The sequence below is a fragment of the Chlorocebus sabaeus genome, chromosome 12 (genome assembly GCF_047675955.1).
Source record: "Chlorocebus sabaeus isolate Y175 chromosome 12, mChlSab1.0.hap1, whole genome shotgun sequence".
Lineage (NCBI taxonomy): Eukaryota > Metazoa > Chordata > Mammalia > Primates > Cercopithecidae > Chlorocebus > Chlorocebus sabaeus.
This window is the reverse complement of record NC_132915.1, coordinates 85,244,480-85,260,524: the sequence shown is the minus strand read 5'-3', so window position 1 is coordinate 85,260,524 and position 16,045 is coordinate 85,244,480. Positions and strand designations below refer to the sequence as shown.

The window sequence follows — 16,045 nt, the reverse complement described above, 5'->3', positions numbered from 1 at the left end:
TGCTTCATCAGATGGAAGACTAAGCCATGGACTCTGGCACAGTTGGGGTAAAGTGGGAATCCTGCAGGGATGGGGAAGCACCATATCTTGCATCACGTTCATTTTCACATAATTTGTACAAGGTCTTGCCCTATTCATGTTGGTATTTAAGAGGGAGATTCTTTTCAACTGGGGGATCTTAGAATAGCTTATGTATGAAAATCTCTACCCCCTCAGCTGGGTGGTAAACAACCTGAGAGTTTCAGCACTCTCTTTGTGAACAGCAGCCCTGCAGCTAAGATCCAGGAGACCTAAGTCTCCCGTCAAGGAAGACGCCTATCAAGTCAAGGAAAAGACAATTTGTACTCCAAAGTTGCTTGGTTGACAGGACTTGCTAGTGTACGCAGTTGATACGAGTTATAATACATCATTCTTATAATGTTCATATTTAGTGTTATTTTTTTAACACACACATATTTTTAAAGTGCTTTCATATACTTCTGTATTTCTTGAAATTTCCACCCAAAATACCCATTTATTTAAAAAGAGAATAAGGATGAATCCTGGGGGCAGCTGATGGCTTTAAAGAATTAAGTGACAGCCTCAGCAACATGGTGAAACCCCATCTCTACAAAAAATACCAAAAAACAATTAATAACTGGGTGTGTTGGCATGCACTTGTAGTTTCAGCTACTTGGGAGGCTGAGCTGGGAGGATCACCTGAACCTGCAGTGAGCCATGATTGTACCACTGCACTCCAGTCTGGGTGACAGAGTGAGACCCTTTCTCAAAAAAAAAAAAAAAAAAAAAAAAAAAAGCAAAAGGAATGAAAGGTATTTCTAAAGCAGCCTGTCATCATTGCAGATCATTTACGTCTCATATCGTATCTTAAGAAGTCAAAATGATCACCATATACACCTGGCTAAGGTTCAGGTTTTGAGAAATCCATACTTTCTTCTTTTCATGTGTGATAGTTTTCAAGTAAGCTTTAAAGATTGTGGATGTTATTCTATTTTAGTAAGATGGACTTTTTTGGTGTTTGTTGTTACTATTTTATTTTTTTCAATAATTTTATCAGTGTGTTGCCATGAGTGAAGTACAATGAAGAGTCTTAAATGGCCAAATGAGTAGAAATCCACAAGGAGTTCGTCAAGGTTGAAACCATGTCATTCTTAAGTTGTCATCCTTTTTCAGGGAGTTTTGTCAACCAAGTTACTTTGTGAATGTCCCATGCATAAATGAGTTAATGACAATCAATTTCACATCATGTGACATTATATCCAAAGCACCATTACTGAATTAAATGTTCAGTGATTCTTTAACGAATGGAAAGGTGAGAGTCCCAGGCATAACCAACAGCATACCTTGATCTGTTTATTCAGAGAAGGAATAATTGATTTCCTTTCTACCTGGGCCCTGGGAAAAACCAACACTCTGGCTGGATAATTCTCTCTTTGAGGGTTCTCAAGAGGCAGTAGGAGCCAAGGGGTCTTCTCTAAATTATCACAATCCTCCCCAAATAAAAGCTTCCACATATTATAGAAGGAGGGACCTCAGGTGCTGACCATTTACTCATTAGACAGATGAATCATTATCTCCCCAAATCAGCCTCTTCCACTGTGTATCAATTTTTCAACAAATAGCACCATTTTGATCCTAAGCTAGACAAATCAAAACTCTGCAGCAGACTGTGCCTCCTCAGTCTCTACCATCCAAATCCAATTTCTTGTCTAGTCCAGGAACTCTAACATACAGATTCTTCCTTCAGTTATGAGCAAACAGGAATAGTTGGTTACTCTATAATTCCCTTCCAACTATTCTCACTCAAGTTCTTGTCTTGGGCTCTGCTTTGGGAGGCAACCCAAACTAAGATATATGAGTTATGCTGGAGAGTAAGTCTTGCTGTTAGTAGTTTGTTCTCCATTCTCTTTCCCTGGCTTTTCCAATACCTTTCATTGACTGAGTGATTTCAACTTCAAGGCTGTTTTCTTTGCCTGCAGGCATGATCTTCCTACACATTCCCCAGGCTGCAGCCAGAAAGAGATGTTTCAAGCATTATGTGATTATTTATTCCCCTGCGTAAGTACTGCAATAACTGCCTATTACTCAATCCAGTGCTTTACAAACTTTTTAAACTGTGGAAACTTTTATTCAAGTGATAATATGTAAAAGATAAAATTAGAATCACTCTGGTTTTAGTTAAAGAATCAAAACAATGAGCACGCCTGCAATATAAACACACACACACACACACACACACACACAGAGAGAGAGAGAGAGAGAGAGAGAGAGAGAGAGAATATGAAAGTTTGGTCCAGAAAAAACTCTTGGAACCTTCAGAGAATTAAAGAAGCACAGTTTAAAAATCACTACCCTGTGAAAATAGTATCTGAGCTTTTAAAATTCTTAAATATGATGCAACTGATTTCTCTGATACTCACTTTATTCCCTCAACTCACCTGTAATTGGAGTTCTCACTATGGTGGACCATTCCCACTCAACTGATAAGGCCAAGACTCCTCATCTAGGACTGCAATTTGTCTTTCTAAGTTTTGCCCCAGAGCTTTCTTGGCTCATCCCAAGTTGGCTCATGGTGTAGGCAGACAAACCCCAGAAGTGTTTCTGGAGTCAAACCTCTGGGACAAACCCTCAACTCATGATGAAAGGAGCTACTGGGTACATGCTTTGGGTACCATATATCAGGAAAACAATTCTAAAGGGTATCCCGCATGATTCCCAGAGGCCCCAATGAGATGGAGTCCCATTGCCTCATAATGCAACCTCATGATGCCTTTTTTTTTTTTTTTTTTTTTTTTTTTTTTTTTTTTTTTTTTTTTGCCTGGTGCTTATCCCCTGCTTCCAGATCATCTCATCCTCAGGACAGTTTTCCAGAGATATATCAGTTTTAAAACTGAAAGTCCTGTAACCCAGGACCACCTTCAGTTGTCAGAAAACCAGAATTGTTGGTAATCCTATGATTCCGTTACAAATATCACCCAAGTTGTCTTCGGCTCTGCTCTTGGGAGGAACCCCAAACTAGAACATACGAGTAGTGTTGAAGAGCAAGTCCTGTGGTTAGAATCACTAGAACTAGCATCAGTAGAAATCTTAGGCATTCATCAACTGTGCCACCATGGACAAGTTATCCTGCTTCTCTAATCCTCAATTTCCTTAGCTGGAAAATTGGATAAAAATCTACCCTTAGTAGATACAACTATTATTTCACCCCTTTTCCACAGTGAAAGAACTCCCATTACTAGCTGAGCACATGGCTACCCATAATAAATACTACATGTTCTAGTATCTTCTGCAACTAGATGCAGCCATTTGACTAACTTCTGGACAAGATGCTAGCAAAAACACTGTGAGGAAGCTTCCAGAAAGCTTTCTTAGAACACACCTAGTATACTCCCATGACTCTTTCTTTCTTCTCTTCCTCCCTGCTGCTAACAAGAATACAGACAAAATATCTAGAACCAGAGAAGCAAAATTAGGGCTATGACATGACCTGGGGAATTAAGATAGAGGAGCAACAAAATAGAAGCACCTATGTACCTGAAAAACTCCCTTGGACCAGAGCCCCCAGGATAACACTGAATGCCAGAGTTGTACATAAGAGAAAAACAAATTTATATCTTGTTTATGTCTCTGTTATTTGAAAGCAAGGAAATACCAGTATTACTGTCAGCCAAATTTGCTTCTAGTTAAGACACAAATTTTTCCATTTTTGTGAAGATTAAGAGATTAAATATGTAAACCACTTTGTATGATACATAGCACATACTTGGCATTCATTACTGACCACTTCAGTTATGTAGTGAGAGTGATGGGGTGGGAGTAGAGAAGCACATAGAGCAGACTCAACTGAGAGTAGTTTTCCATTGTCTTCCCTTCCTGCAATCTGACTCCAGTCAATTTCTCCAGTCTATTCTGACACTTCTCCCCAGATACACCAAACTACTTGCATCTCATCATTCCCCAAACACATGCCAATTCTTCCAGGTAGCTGCAATTCTCTTCCCTTTGCCTGGGCTATCCTTTTTCATCTGCTCCACTTGGTGATTCTGATTCATCTTTTTATGGTTCTACCAAGCTCACCTTCCCAACACCCCAGAAAGGAGAAGAATTCACTTCTGCGCTCCCACAGCACACTGTGCACCACCACCACTCCACATCTCCCTCCTGTACAACAATCATCACTTTGGATTCCCATTAACCGTGTGAGCATTCCCCTGCCTGAAACTATTTTCTTCAAACATAATTTTCCTCATTTCCTGGACATTATCTCAACATCTGTCCATTTTTCCTGCTTCATCTGAACACAGGTTCTGAGTCTTACATGCATCTTGAGATTGTGCAACTAGTCCAAATTTGGCTCATATACCAGAAAATGCAATGTGCCATATCATATTGTGTTATTTCTCCAAAAACATGTTATATCTGAAACCTAATGAGTAATGCCTCTGAAAGCTTAATGAGATATTCTAAAAGAACCAAAATTATAGAAATGCCCAATCTTGTTCAAAAGATTTGTTTTTAGAAGGAAACTTAGGAGATGATGATAAGTGACTTACTTATCCATCTCGGTCATGTAATATAAATCACTTAAGAACAGTGAAGACTCTGCTCAAAGACACATAGGTAGTCAAACTCAGGGACGAATTTGTAGCCAGCATATTCTGATGCCAATGATAATACCACATCATAAGTCTGCCTGCAAGGCAACCCATATCATCATCACATAATAACAATAATGATAAGAATGACAACTGGAGCTAATATTTATTAAACACATACTAGATGCCAGAAAAAAAATGCTAAGCACTTTATAATTAGTATTTCATTTTGTTCTCACTTTATATACATATATATAGCATGAACTCTCTCTCCATTTTATATACAACCAGTTCTGGAAAGCTTTGAGATTTGCCTGAAACTACAAAAGGAGTAATTAGCAAAGTGGGAACTTGAACCTAGATTGATGAGGCAGCAGCAGAAGAGCTCTCACCAACTTGCCGTAATGCATTTCCCTGGATGCAATCAATGTTCAGCATAAATTTAGCTTTCATTTTTAACCTCTAGGAAGGATTAACAGCCCCATCCTTTGTGTTCCCACAGTACTAGGTACACCCCTCTATTAGACCACTCATCATGTTGCATTATGGCTATTAGTTTAAATGTCTGTCACCTCTACTGGTCTGAGTGCCTCTTGAGTCACACTTACGTTATGTATCTTTCTATGCCCAAGGCCTGGTATAATGGTTTATACACAATAGTCGTTTACTCAGTTTAACAAATAATAACAGGCATATAATAAATGCTTCTTGGATTAGTATAAGGCATATTCTCTCCACCTGTAGAATACAGACTGTTCTCCTATAAATAGGGATCATTCCCATTCTTTGATGCCAATCAATGTTCAGGACTTCAGGAGCCAATACACGTGTGCAACTGGCAAGAAATATCTTGGGAAAATACTACCCTATTATTAAAAGGCACCATTGAAAAGGGACCAAAAATAAAATTCCTACTCTCCTAACATGATCCAGCTGCAAGAGACAAGTTGTCATTACACCAGTGGAAAGTTATTGCCTCTAGTCTGGAAACCAGCAAACTGGCCTGAAGGCACAGGATGCAGTCTTCACTGCCTATCACTATAAATGCCAACCACACTGTGCAAATACTATTGTGTCTTACCACCAGGTATGCAATCAGTGTCTGCTGGGCAGATTGCCAGGCTGGCCATCTGTGTTGTGCTTGGTTGCTAGGGCACAGGCAGGGAGCTGTGTAGTGTCTTGCTTTCACCCTACCCACAAAAGCCTGAAGCAATGACAAAGGCTGTTCAAAGTGCTGGGGCACCAAGGAAATGTACATATTTGGCTTAATTCATAAAACTGTCATTGAAGGCCAGCTAAGAAGACCAAGATTTTTGTCCAGGCTCTGCAGCTATGAGACCACAGGTTAGACATTTATTTCTCTGAACATGTAAAGTCTTCACTTGTAAGTAAAAAAGACCCAAAGCTAAGTGTTTCTTTGGGAAACACTCTGCGTTTCACTGGCAATATGTAAAATGTTCATGGGTACTACATGGACAAACTTCTAAACATTTTAGCAGTTACAAATTATTGTAATGTGCACTAGAAGATAATTGTCATCTCAAACATTTGATGTCACATAAGTTCTTCAAATGAATGTAAACTAATTCAGTTTTTACAGTTGTTCTTGTTTTAAAGTTTTTATGTTATTTTCTCAAAGTAAGAAAATATTAACACCAATGAAGGGGGTAGGTGAATATGATGATAACTGTAAAGATGGCACACAAATGATGCATTGGATGAGTCAGATCTGCCATTCTAGCATTTGACTCTGTAATTCAATCACCAATGACTAATTGGCAAAATTATCCAGAAAATGCAGGCAATAGTAAATTTATTCTGAAAATGACTCTATTTATGTAGGCCCAGTATATCAAAACAAACACTTTTGAACACTTATAGGATATCAGGCGGTAGGCTGGGCATTGTGGATATGAAGACCAATCTTGACAGAGTCTAAGTAGGGATACATCTGGGAAAGTAAATTATTCCAGTTTAGTGTGATATTTACAATAATGTGAAGTAATCTGGGAGTCAGAGAGAGAATACCCACTCTTCCTGGGGGAGAGGAATAGTTGAAGTCATCACAGGGGAAATAAATATTGAATTAAGCTTAGAAGACTAAGTAAACATTATCTGAGTATATAAGAAGGGGAAGACCTTCAAGGGAGAAATAAAAGCATGTGAAGTGTTGAATTGCAAATCCAATGGAAAAATTTTTTTTCTTACTCTATATATCATTTGCAAACAAAAGCATCTATGTAAATGTAACTGTTTTGTGCATTTCAAAAGTGAGAGATCCAGATATTGAATAACGTTATATACAATTCCAACCCTATGTTCTTTCTACTGTATCATATTGATATGGTTTGGCTGTGTACCCACCCAAATCTCATCTTGAATTGTAGTTTCCATAATTTCCACGTGTTGTGGGAGGAACCTGGTGGGGAGGTAATTGAATCATGGGGATGGTTACCCCCATGCTGCTTTTCTCATGATAGCGAGTAACTTCTTATTCTTCTTATTAGATCTGACGGTTTTATAAGGGGATTTTTCTCCTTTTGCTCAGCACTTCTTCCTGCCATCATGTGAAGAAGGACATGTTTGCTTCTCCATCCACCATGACTGTAAGTTTCCTGAGGCCTCCCCAGCCATGCAGAACTGTGAGTCAATTAAACTGCTATCCTTTGTAAATTACCCAGTTTTGGGCAGTTTTTGATAGCAATGTGAGAATGGACTAATACACATATCATATTTGCTATTCATATTTCAGAAACCTCACCAATATATACCCATTAATGGTTACTACGGTTTGTACGTGTCCTATAAAACTCAAGTGTTGGAAACTAGCCCAAATGTAACAGTGTTTCAGGGTGAGACCTCTAAGAGGTATTAGGTCATGAAGGATCTGCCTTCATGAATGGATTAATGTTGTTATTGTGGAAGTGAGTTCATTATCACTAGAATGGATTTGTTATAAAAGTTAGTTCAGACCTCCCTTTTTCTCTTACATGAGTTCACTCACTGTGGGATGCCTTCCATCATGTTATGATGCAATAAGGTGGCCCTCAACAGATGCAGTCCCTCAATCTTGGACTTCCCAGCCTCCAGAGTTATGACGAATTCCTTTTCTTTATAAATTACCCTTTCTCAGGTATTTTGTTATAGCAGCACAAAATGGACCAAAACAATGGTATTTCCAGCTCATTTATTCTTAACCCACCAAGCATGAAATACTAATCAACAAAAGAAGGAATAATGAGATCTTTTTAAAAGCCAATATCCCCAAACCAAGGCAACTTCTGGACCTTGTATTATTTCTCCATTAAAAAAAAAAAAAAAAAAAAAGTGTGTAGCATAATTTCCCAAAACATTTTGAACAAATTATTTTAGACAGAAGCCACAAAGTTTCAGAAACACTCCCCCATGTTCTCTTGCCAGTTATACATAGACACATTCTTCTGAAGGAAGGATAATGGAAAGATCACATTTGTGGAGAAAATGTTATTGCAGACAAAGCAGGAAGGAAGCATTTGGACTTTTGATGTGGAATGATGGCTTTGATTAATAACGCCGTAACATTCAGAAATTCACAGTTGGGGAATGCTCTATGAGAACTTCACTCTAGTGAGGACACTTAATCCAATCAACAGGACCTCCACAATTCCTCCTCCGTCTCTTTCAAGTTTTAATTTGAACAACCAAGACACAATGCCACAAATTCTCTACATTTAACTTTTAAAACAAAGGAACTAATTTTGAAATAGTATGGCTACGTTTTTGTTTTCCCTATACATGTATCATCTAATATGTCATCTTTTTTTGTTTTGTTTTGTTTTGTTTGAGTCTTGCTCTGTCACCCAGGCTGAAGTGCAGTGGCCTGATCCAGGCTCACTACAACCTCCGCCTCCCAGGTTCAAGCAATTCTTGTGCCTCAGCCTCCTGAGTAGCTGAGATTACAGCTGTGCACCACCATACCTGGACAATTTTTTGTATTTTTAGTAGAAATGGGGTTTTACCATGTTGGCCAGGCTGGTCTCGAACTCCTGACTTCAAGTATTCCACCCACCTCAGCCTCCCAAACTGATGAGATTACAGACATCAGCCACCACACCTAGCCTACAAATATCAGCTATTCTAAATCAAGCTAGATATAGGGTACTGATTTTGGATTGGAGTGTTTCACCTGTGGGACTAGAGAGAAAACTGCATGGAAGCCAAATATAAAAAATGTTGACCTACAAATATAAAAGAGCCAGGGTGGAAGAGAGCAGTTTGTGTTTTCTCATAAAAAAGAACATCTTTCACTTAAGGAGACAATTTGACAACAGAAAACTCAATCTAGGGCATGTTATTATAAAAAAATACTATGAATTTTGGAGTTAGGCAGACAGGATTTTAATTCCACTCTGCTATTTACTAGCTGTATGATCCTGAGACTCTCTTGTGTCTCAATTTTCTTATGTGCAAAATGTTGCTTGTCTTAGTCCATTTTTGTTGCTATAACAGAATATCACAGACTGGATACTTTATGAAGAAAATCCATTTATTTCTCATATTTCTGGAGGCTGGGATGTGCATAATTGAGGGTCCAGCATCTGGTGAGGGCCTTTTTGGTGCATTATCTCATAGTAGAAGGTGAAATGGTAAGAGCTTGCAAGAGAGTGAGAAAGAAGGGGTTGGACTCACTTTCACAACAACCTACTGGGACCATAATAAACTCTTACTGCTGCAGTAATAAAATCAATCTATTCATGATAGCAGAGACCTCATATCCTAACCACCTCTTAGTAGGCTCCACCTCCTAATACTGTTGTGTTGGAGATTAAGTTTACAACAACTTGGAGATTAAGGTCCAACTTTGGAAGACACATTCAAGCCATAGCAGGGCTCATAGTATACACCATAAGGATTGCTGGAAGAATCATGGTACAAGTTCTAAGAGTACTTGGCAACAAAAAGAGTTATCATGTATGATAAATAATTGTTAGCCTTCATGCTCAGTTCAGTTCAGTTGAGAATGACATTTGGTTGTCTGAAGGAAGGTAAGATTGCTGGACAGTCTATATCTCTTCATCAATAGTTTTATTTTGGTTGTTTTGTTTGATGTACAGTATATTATTAAATGTTCTATCTTCTGAATGCCAATACTTAATTGGTTCTTACTCTACTTATCTTGTATGTAGACTACTTTCTAAATTGCCTTCTCTATTTCCATATTATTTTTGTTAGTTATTTCTGATTTTGTAGATATATCTTATAATCAAAAATAATGATTACTTTATGTCTTTCTTTCCAGTATTTGCCCCTTTTCTTTCTTTTATTGGGTCTTGTCCTCTTGTTGGATTTTAATTAAAATGATACAAGCTAAATTTTCTTTAAAATTAGGTAAGCAGTACAGTGACATGACTAGTGCTCTAGGTTTTTATAGAGATTACGAAGGACACAGATTCTTATTGCCTTTTCCCAAAAGTTGCAACTGCCAACAGCATCATATCAAAACTGCACCAGATCTGTGTCACTGGGAAGAGACCAATTCTGGAGTGGCAGAAAGAATCTACACAGCAGAGATGCTATTTCCGAGAATGACTGAGTTTTGGCCCAGGAGATTGTGTTTTACGACTTAGTTGAAGAAAACTCATGTGTAGGCATATCTGCCATCTTGGGTTAGAGGAGTAAACAACCTCAGGTCTTGAGACAGACAGTTTCCTGGCCTCTGCTATCATGTCCAATACACAGTGTTGTCAGTAAGATTAAGAAAATTATGGCCCGGCGCGGTGGCTCAAGCCTGTAATCCCAGCACTTTGGGAGGCCGAGACGGCGGATCACGAGGTCAGGAGATCGAGACCATCCTGGTTAACATGGTGAAACCCCGTCTCTACTAAAAAATGCAAAAAACTAGCCGGGCGAGGTGGCGGGCGCCTGTAGTCCCAGCTACTCGGGAGGCTGAGGCAGGAGAATGGCGTAAACCCGGGAGGCGGAGCTTGCAGTGAGCTGAGATCCGGCCACTGCACTCCAGCCTGGGCAACAGAGCGAGACTCTGTCTCACAAAAAAAAAAAGAAAAGAAAAGAAAATTATTCAGGTTCATGAACCAAACTCAGCATACTCTTCAGAGAAGTAGGGTGCACACCACAATCCATTCTCACAAGCAGAGGCATTTCAGAGGAATGAATTTATAACTTTGAATTCCTCCTGCCCTGGAAGAATTTGGCCTTTTATCTTCAATTCCTCATAACCTCTGGACATATTTATCCCCGTACAGTCAGCAGAGATATCTTTACAGCACCCATATATGACCAATATATGTATCTTTTTAAAATTAATAATGACTCATACTTTTTATTCTAACATGAACACCTCTATCACCACCCTCCTTCAGCTTTTGGCATTCCATGTCTTTGCACTGAATTCTTTGTCTATAATGGCTTCTCTTTCTTCTGTGATATCTATGTATAGCAAACTTCTGGCTAGTTTAGGCAACACCCCATGCAGACTTCCTCTGAGCTTATACTGTGTCTTGTGTCTTCCTTATCATAGAATTTATTATAATATTTAATTTGATCTCATTAGGCCTATTTATCTCTGTATTCCAGCTTCTAAGAACTGAGCCTGATGCATGTAACCATTGTCTTGTGTTTATCAATTAGGTTGCTTTCATCAGCAAATAACAGAAAACCCAATTCAAACTGGCTTCACTAAAAATAAAATGGGCTGGGCACGGTGGCTCAAGACTGTAATCCCAGCACTTTGGGAGGCCGAGACAGGTGGATCACGAGGTCAGGAGATCGAGACCATCCTGACTAACACGGTGAAACCCCATCTCTACTAAAAAATACAAAAAACTAGCCGGGCGAGGTGGCAGGCTCCTGTAGTCCCAGCTACTCAGGAGTCTGAGCCAGGAGAATGGCATGAACCCGGGAGGTGGAGCTTGCAGTGAGCTGAGATCCGGCCACTGCACTCCAGCCTGAGCGACAGAGTGAGACTCCGTCTCAAAAAAAATAAAAAATAAAAAATAAATAAATAAATAAATAAATAAAATGTACTGATTCAAATAATTGAGGGTCAAAAGATAGAACAGGCTCTACCTTTGATTTAACGCTACAGTTCTGGCTCAGGTGCATGTATCTGCGTGTCTGTGTATATGCACATCTGTGTGCATGTTTGTATGTGTCTGTGCATCTATGTGTGTCTGTGCATGTTTGCGGGTCTGTGGGTCTGTGTGTGTGTCTGTATCTATGTATGTCTGTATGTGTGTCTATGTGTGCTCTGCCTGTGTGTGCTCTGCCTGTGTATGTGTATCTGTATCTGTATCTGTATGCCTGTGTGTGTGTGTCTGTATGTGCTCTGTGTATGGGTGTTTTAGATCTGCTTATTAAAAGGACCTAGAAACACTGGCACTCCTCACCCAATGGACAGTATTGGTTCTTAGTTTCTTGGTTTCTGTATATGCTTCTCTACTAAAATAATGATTATGTAATAATGATTACTTTTTGTAATCATTATTTTAGTAGAGGAACTACTAAAGGGTATTGATGGTTCCAGAGCTGAAGAAAGGAAAGTCACTTATCAAGATAAGTGATATGGTTTGGATCTGTGTCCCCACCCAAATCTCATGTTCAATTTTATACCCAGTGTTGGAGGTGGGACCTGGTAGGAGGTGATTGGATCATGGGGTGGAATTCTTGTCAATGGTTTAGAACCATCCCCCCTTGGTACTGTATAGTGATAGAGTTCTCATGATATCTGGTTGTTCAAACGTGTGTAGCACCTCCCTGCTTCTCTTCCTCCTGCTCCGGCCATGTGAAGTGCTGGCTCCCCCTTTGCCTTCTACCATGATTATACACTTTCTGAGTGAATGCCAGCCTCATGCTTCCTGTACAGCCTGCAGAACCAGGAGCCAATTAAACTTCTTTTCTTTATAAATTACCCAGTCTCAGGTATTTCTTTATAGGAGTGTGAGAACAGACTAATACAAAACACCTGGAATGTTCTGTTGCATGATAAACCAAGGAATTGCTGAATGAATGATGGTAACAGGTGGAGATGCCACTGGAGCCAATTTGAAAGGCACCACTGGTCAATTCTAGAATAATATAAGCATCAAAATGAGGAATGATATTTACAGGCCATAATCCACTGAGTTAAAAAGAAATCCATTCATCTATACCAATATACGTGGGATAGAAGGAAAAACTACAACTTACAGTAGAAGACATGAATTTATCCACAAAATACAATCTTATTAATCACTAATTGATGAGTACGAAATACTTATTAGCTAACCTCACAGTAGAGAAACCTTATAGACACCTTTTAACCACGTGATAAAAGTTAACATCTCCAGTAATGGTACGAATTAGCATTTAGTACTTAACAATATGATTCCATGAGAAGAACATTTGGCTAATATTACTATTAAAAGCTCATAGATCTTGAAGAATCATCATACAAACCTACACTGAGTACATACAAACCTACTTTGTGAACATTTCACAAAGTAACTATTCTGCTTTGTTTAAAAATGTCAGTCATGAAAGAAAAGAAAAGACTAAGTAATTCTTTCAGGCTAAAAGAGAGTAAAAAGACATGGCAACTAAATCAACACATGTTACCGGATTGGATCCAGGTCATAAAAAGGACATTATGGGGACAAGAGAAATTTCAACTGGATGTATACATCAGGCAGCATTATTGGGTCAATGCTAACTTCCAGATTTTGACAGTTGTGCTGGCATTATGCAGAGAATATCCCTGTTTTTAAGAACTACAAACTGATGTAACTTAATTGCAAACAGCTCAGAAAAAATAGTATATATGCTTTTGGGTATGTACAAAACAGAGAGAATGCTAGCAAAAGAAGTGGAAAAATGTTAACAATTGAGCAATCTGGATGAAGGGAATATGGGAGTTTTTTGGATTATTTTTCACCTTTTCTGAAGAGTTTAATTTTTTTCAAAGTAGCAAGTTAAAAAAAAAAAAAAACAGAATGAAGAATAGAGATACTGATGTTGCTTGGAAACCAGAAGTGTTTATGATAACATACATCTCAGACCTCAGAAGTCAGACCCTACACTTCTTTGGGCATCCAAATTATAGGTGCATTATTCCTCAAGCTACTCAAAGAAAATTCATTCTTTTACCAGTGCTGCACCACACTTTACAAAATATCCCTGGGAATCTTCAGGACACTTTAAAATTTTCCACAAATCTCTCTTGGTTGTCGCCTTTTGTATAAACCAGGCATATATCTCCAGACAGCCATCTGTTCTTCCACAGGTCGCCCCTTGCTCTACTGAGATGATTTCACTCAAGTGGCAGCTGTTACCCTTCCTAATCTTCCTGTATGGCCCCCTCACCTGCCCATGAGATCACTGCAATCCTAGATTGGCTAGGCCCAGCTGTTCTCCACGTGGCTGCAATGAGCTGGGAGTCTATAAGGCTCTTCTTTTGGCTGCTGCCTCCAAATATAGCAAGCAGTTATTTTGAAAGCCCAACCTCAGACACAGTTCTCTTCTCCCCCAGATCTCCTGAGATCCCTGCAACTCTGAATGCAGCCCCAAATGACTTCCAAGGGGATGGGGCAGGGATTTTTTTCCCCCAAAAAACAAGGAGTAGGTGCTTGCTTTATATTTATAACAGAAGTTGACTAACTATACCGCAGGGGCTAAATCCAGCCTGCTGCCTGATTTTTTACGGTCTGCAAGCCAAGAATAGTTTAAGCATTTTTCAATCATTGAACAAAGGTCAAAAAAATAATAAAATTTCATGACCTATGAAAATCATATAAAATTCAAATTGCAGTGTCCATAAAGTTTTGTTGTAATAACAGTCATGCTCTTTGGTTTACATATTGTCTAGGTCTACTTTCATGCTATAATGAAGTGCTGAGTACTTGTGACAGAGACCACCTGGCCTGCAAAGCCTAACATAACATATTTACTATCTGGTCCTTTACAGAAAGTTTGTCGACTCATGACCTAGATGACTGCAAAAACCTACAGTGGAGTCCCTCTGCAAAAAGGAGCAAAAGACACAGTCTGCTCCTCCCAAAGCAAGTCCACATCTCTACTCCAGAAAAGAACAAACTATTTATAACTATTTAAATACAACCTTTTAATCTTAAAATTTACATTAAGTTTCTGGAATTCTGATATACCCAATTCCAAGTAAGCATGCATTGAGTTGGATTGAGCCTTTAAGAGTTGGAATATTTGGGACCTAGTTCCCAACCAAGTCTTCAGGACTTCTCAAATAATTAATTCAGGTCATACAAGAGATTTGGTGAATGATACAGAGCAGTAGAAGCCCCATAAATGGGGGAAAGAGAAGATGTAGGGGTTATAGGAGAGGAGGGTATTGTTGGGGAAGTACATGAAGTCATAAAGTAGCACTTACTGAAGACCTGGGACTTTCTAATTGAGCCCAAGGAATTCTCCTGAATTCAGTTCAATTTGTGGGTTTGCATGCTAAAGAAAAAAAAAAAAATCAACTCACCTTGATTCTATTTTGATCATTATTTCCACAGGAAAGATTTCCAACATTCTTATTCAAATTGAATTTCATAGTAAAATACCTACTTCAAAATTGATGCCCATATGATTTTTGAGGAATTTTTACTACTTATACTTAAGGAATATTTTATACTGTTTTCATTAAAATGGCAGTTAAAATAATCCAGAAAGAAGAAATTTAAATATACTGATAGCCACCACAATGTTAAGACCCTCAACCGAACAGCCACAAAGAAATGAATACTGCCAATAACCTGAATGGGGTTGAACATTGATTCTTCTCCAGTCAAACTTTCAAATGAAAACACAGCCCAGGCAACACTTTGATTGCACAGTGGAAATCTTTCCTATTGCACCTCTGTAGTCAGTAGGGCCTAGGATATCATATACAAGGGTAGCCAATCTTTGTTTACTGAGTAAATGTATGGTGCAAAAAGTTGTTGGCTTAAGATCTAGACCTTAAGCAGAGAACTAACTAAGTCTTTGCTTAGACTTCTAGTCCACAGAAACTATGAGATAATTGTGTTATATGTTAGCTGTTAAATTTGTACTAATTTGTCACATAACAATAGAAAACTAATGTACTGGGCAATATTCTTGAATCAGTTTAGGCTGCTTAATAAAATACCGTAAACAAGGTAGCTTATAAACAATAGAAATTTATTTCTTACAGTTCTGGAGGCTGGCAAGTTCAAGATCAAGGTGCCAGAAAATTTGATGTTTGGTGAGGACCCACTTGGTTCCTAGAAAGGACACTTTCTCCCTGAGTCCTCACATAGTAGTGGGGATGAAGAAGTTCTTTGGGGCCTCTTTTATAAGGGCACTAATCCCTTTTATAAGGGCTCCACTTTAATGATCTAGTCACTTCCCAGAGACCCCACTTCCAAATACCATCACACTGGGGATTTGGTTCCAACATACAAATTTTAGGAGGACACAAAGATTCAGACTGTAGCAAT

General features: G+C 38.8%; 1 long non-coding RNA gene across 1 annotated transcript; it reads left to right on the top strand.

Moving 5' to 3' along the window:
* Positions 1-5,798: 5,798 nt before the first annotated feature.
* Positions 5,799-15,783, top strand: LOC140713086 (uncharacterized). Its single transcript, XR_012094947.1, has 3 exons — positions 5,799-5,939; positions 7,144-7,201; positions 14,533-15,783. It is a non-coding gene; the product is annotated as an uncharacterized lncRNA (long non-coding RNA).
* The last annotated feature ends 262 nt before the right edge of the window (positions 15,784-16,045 follow it).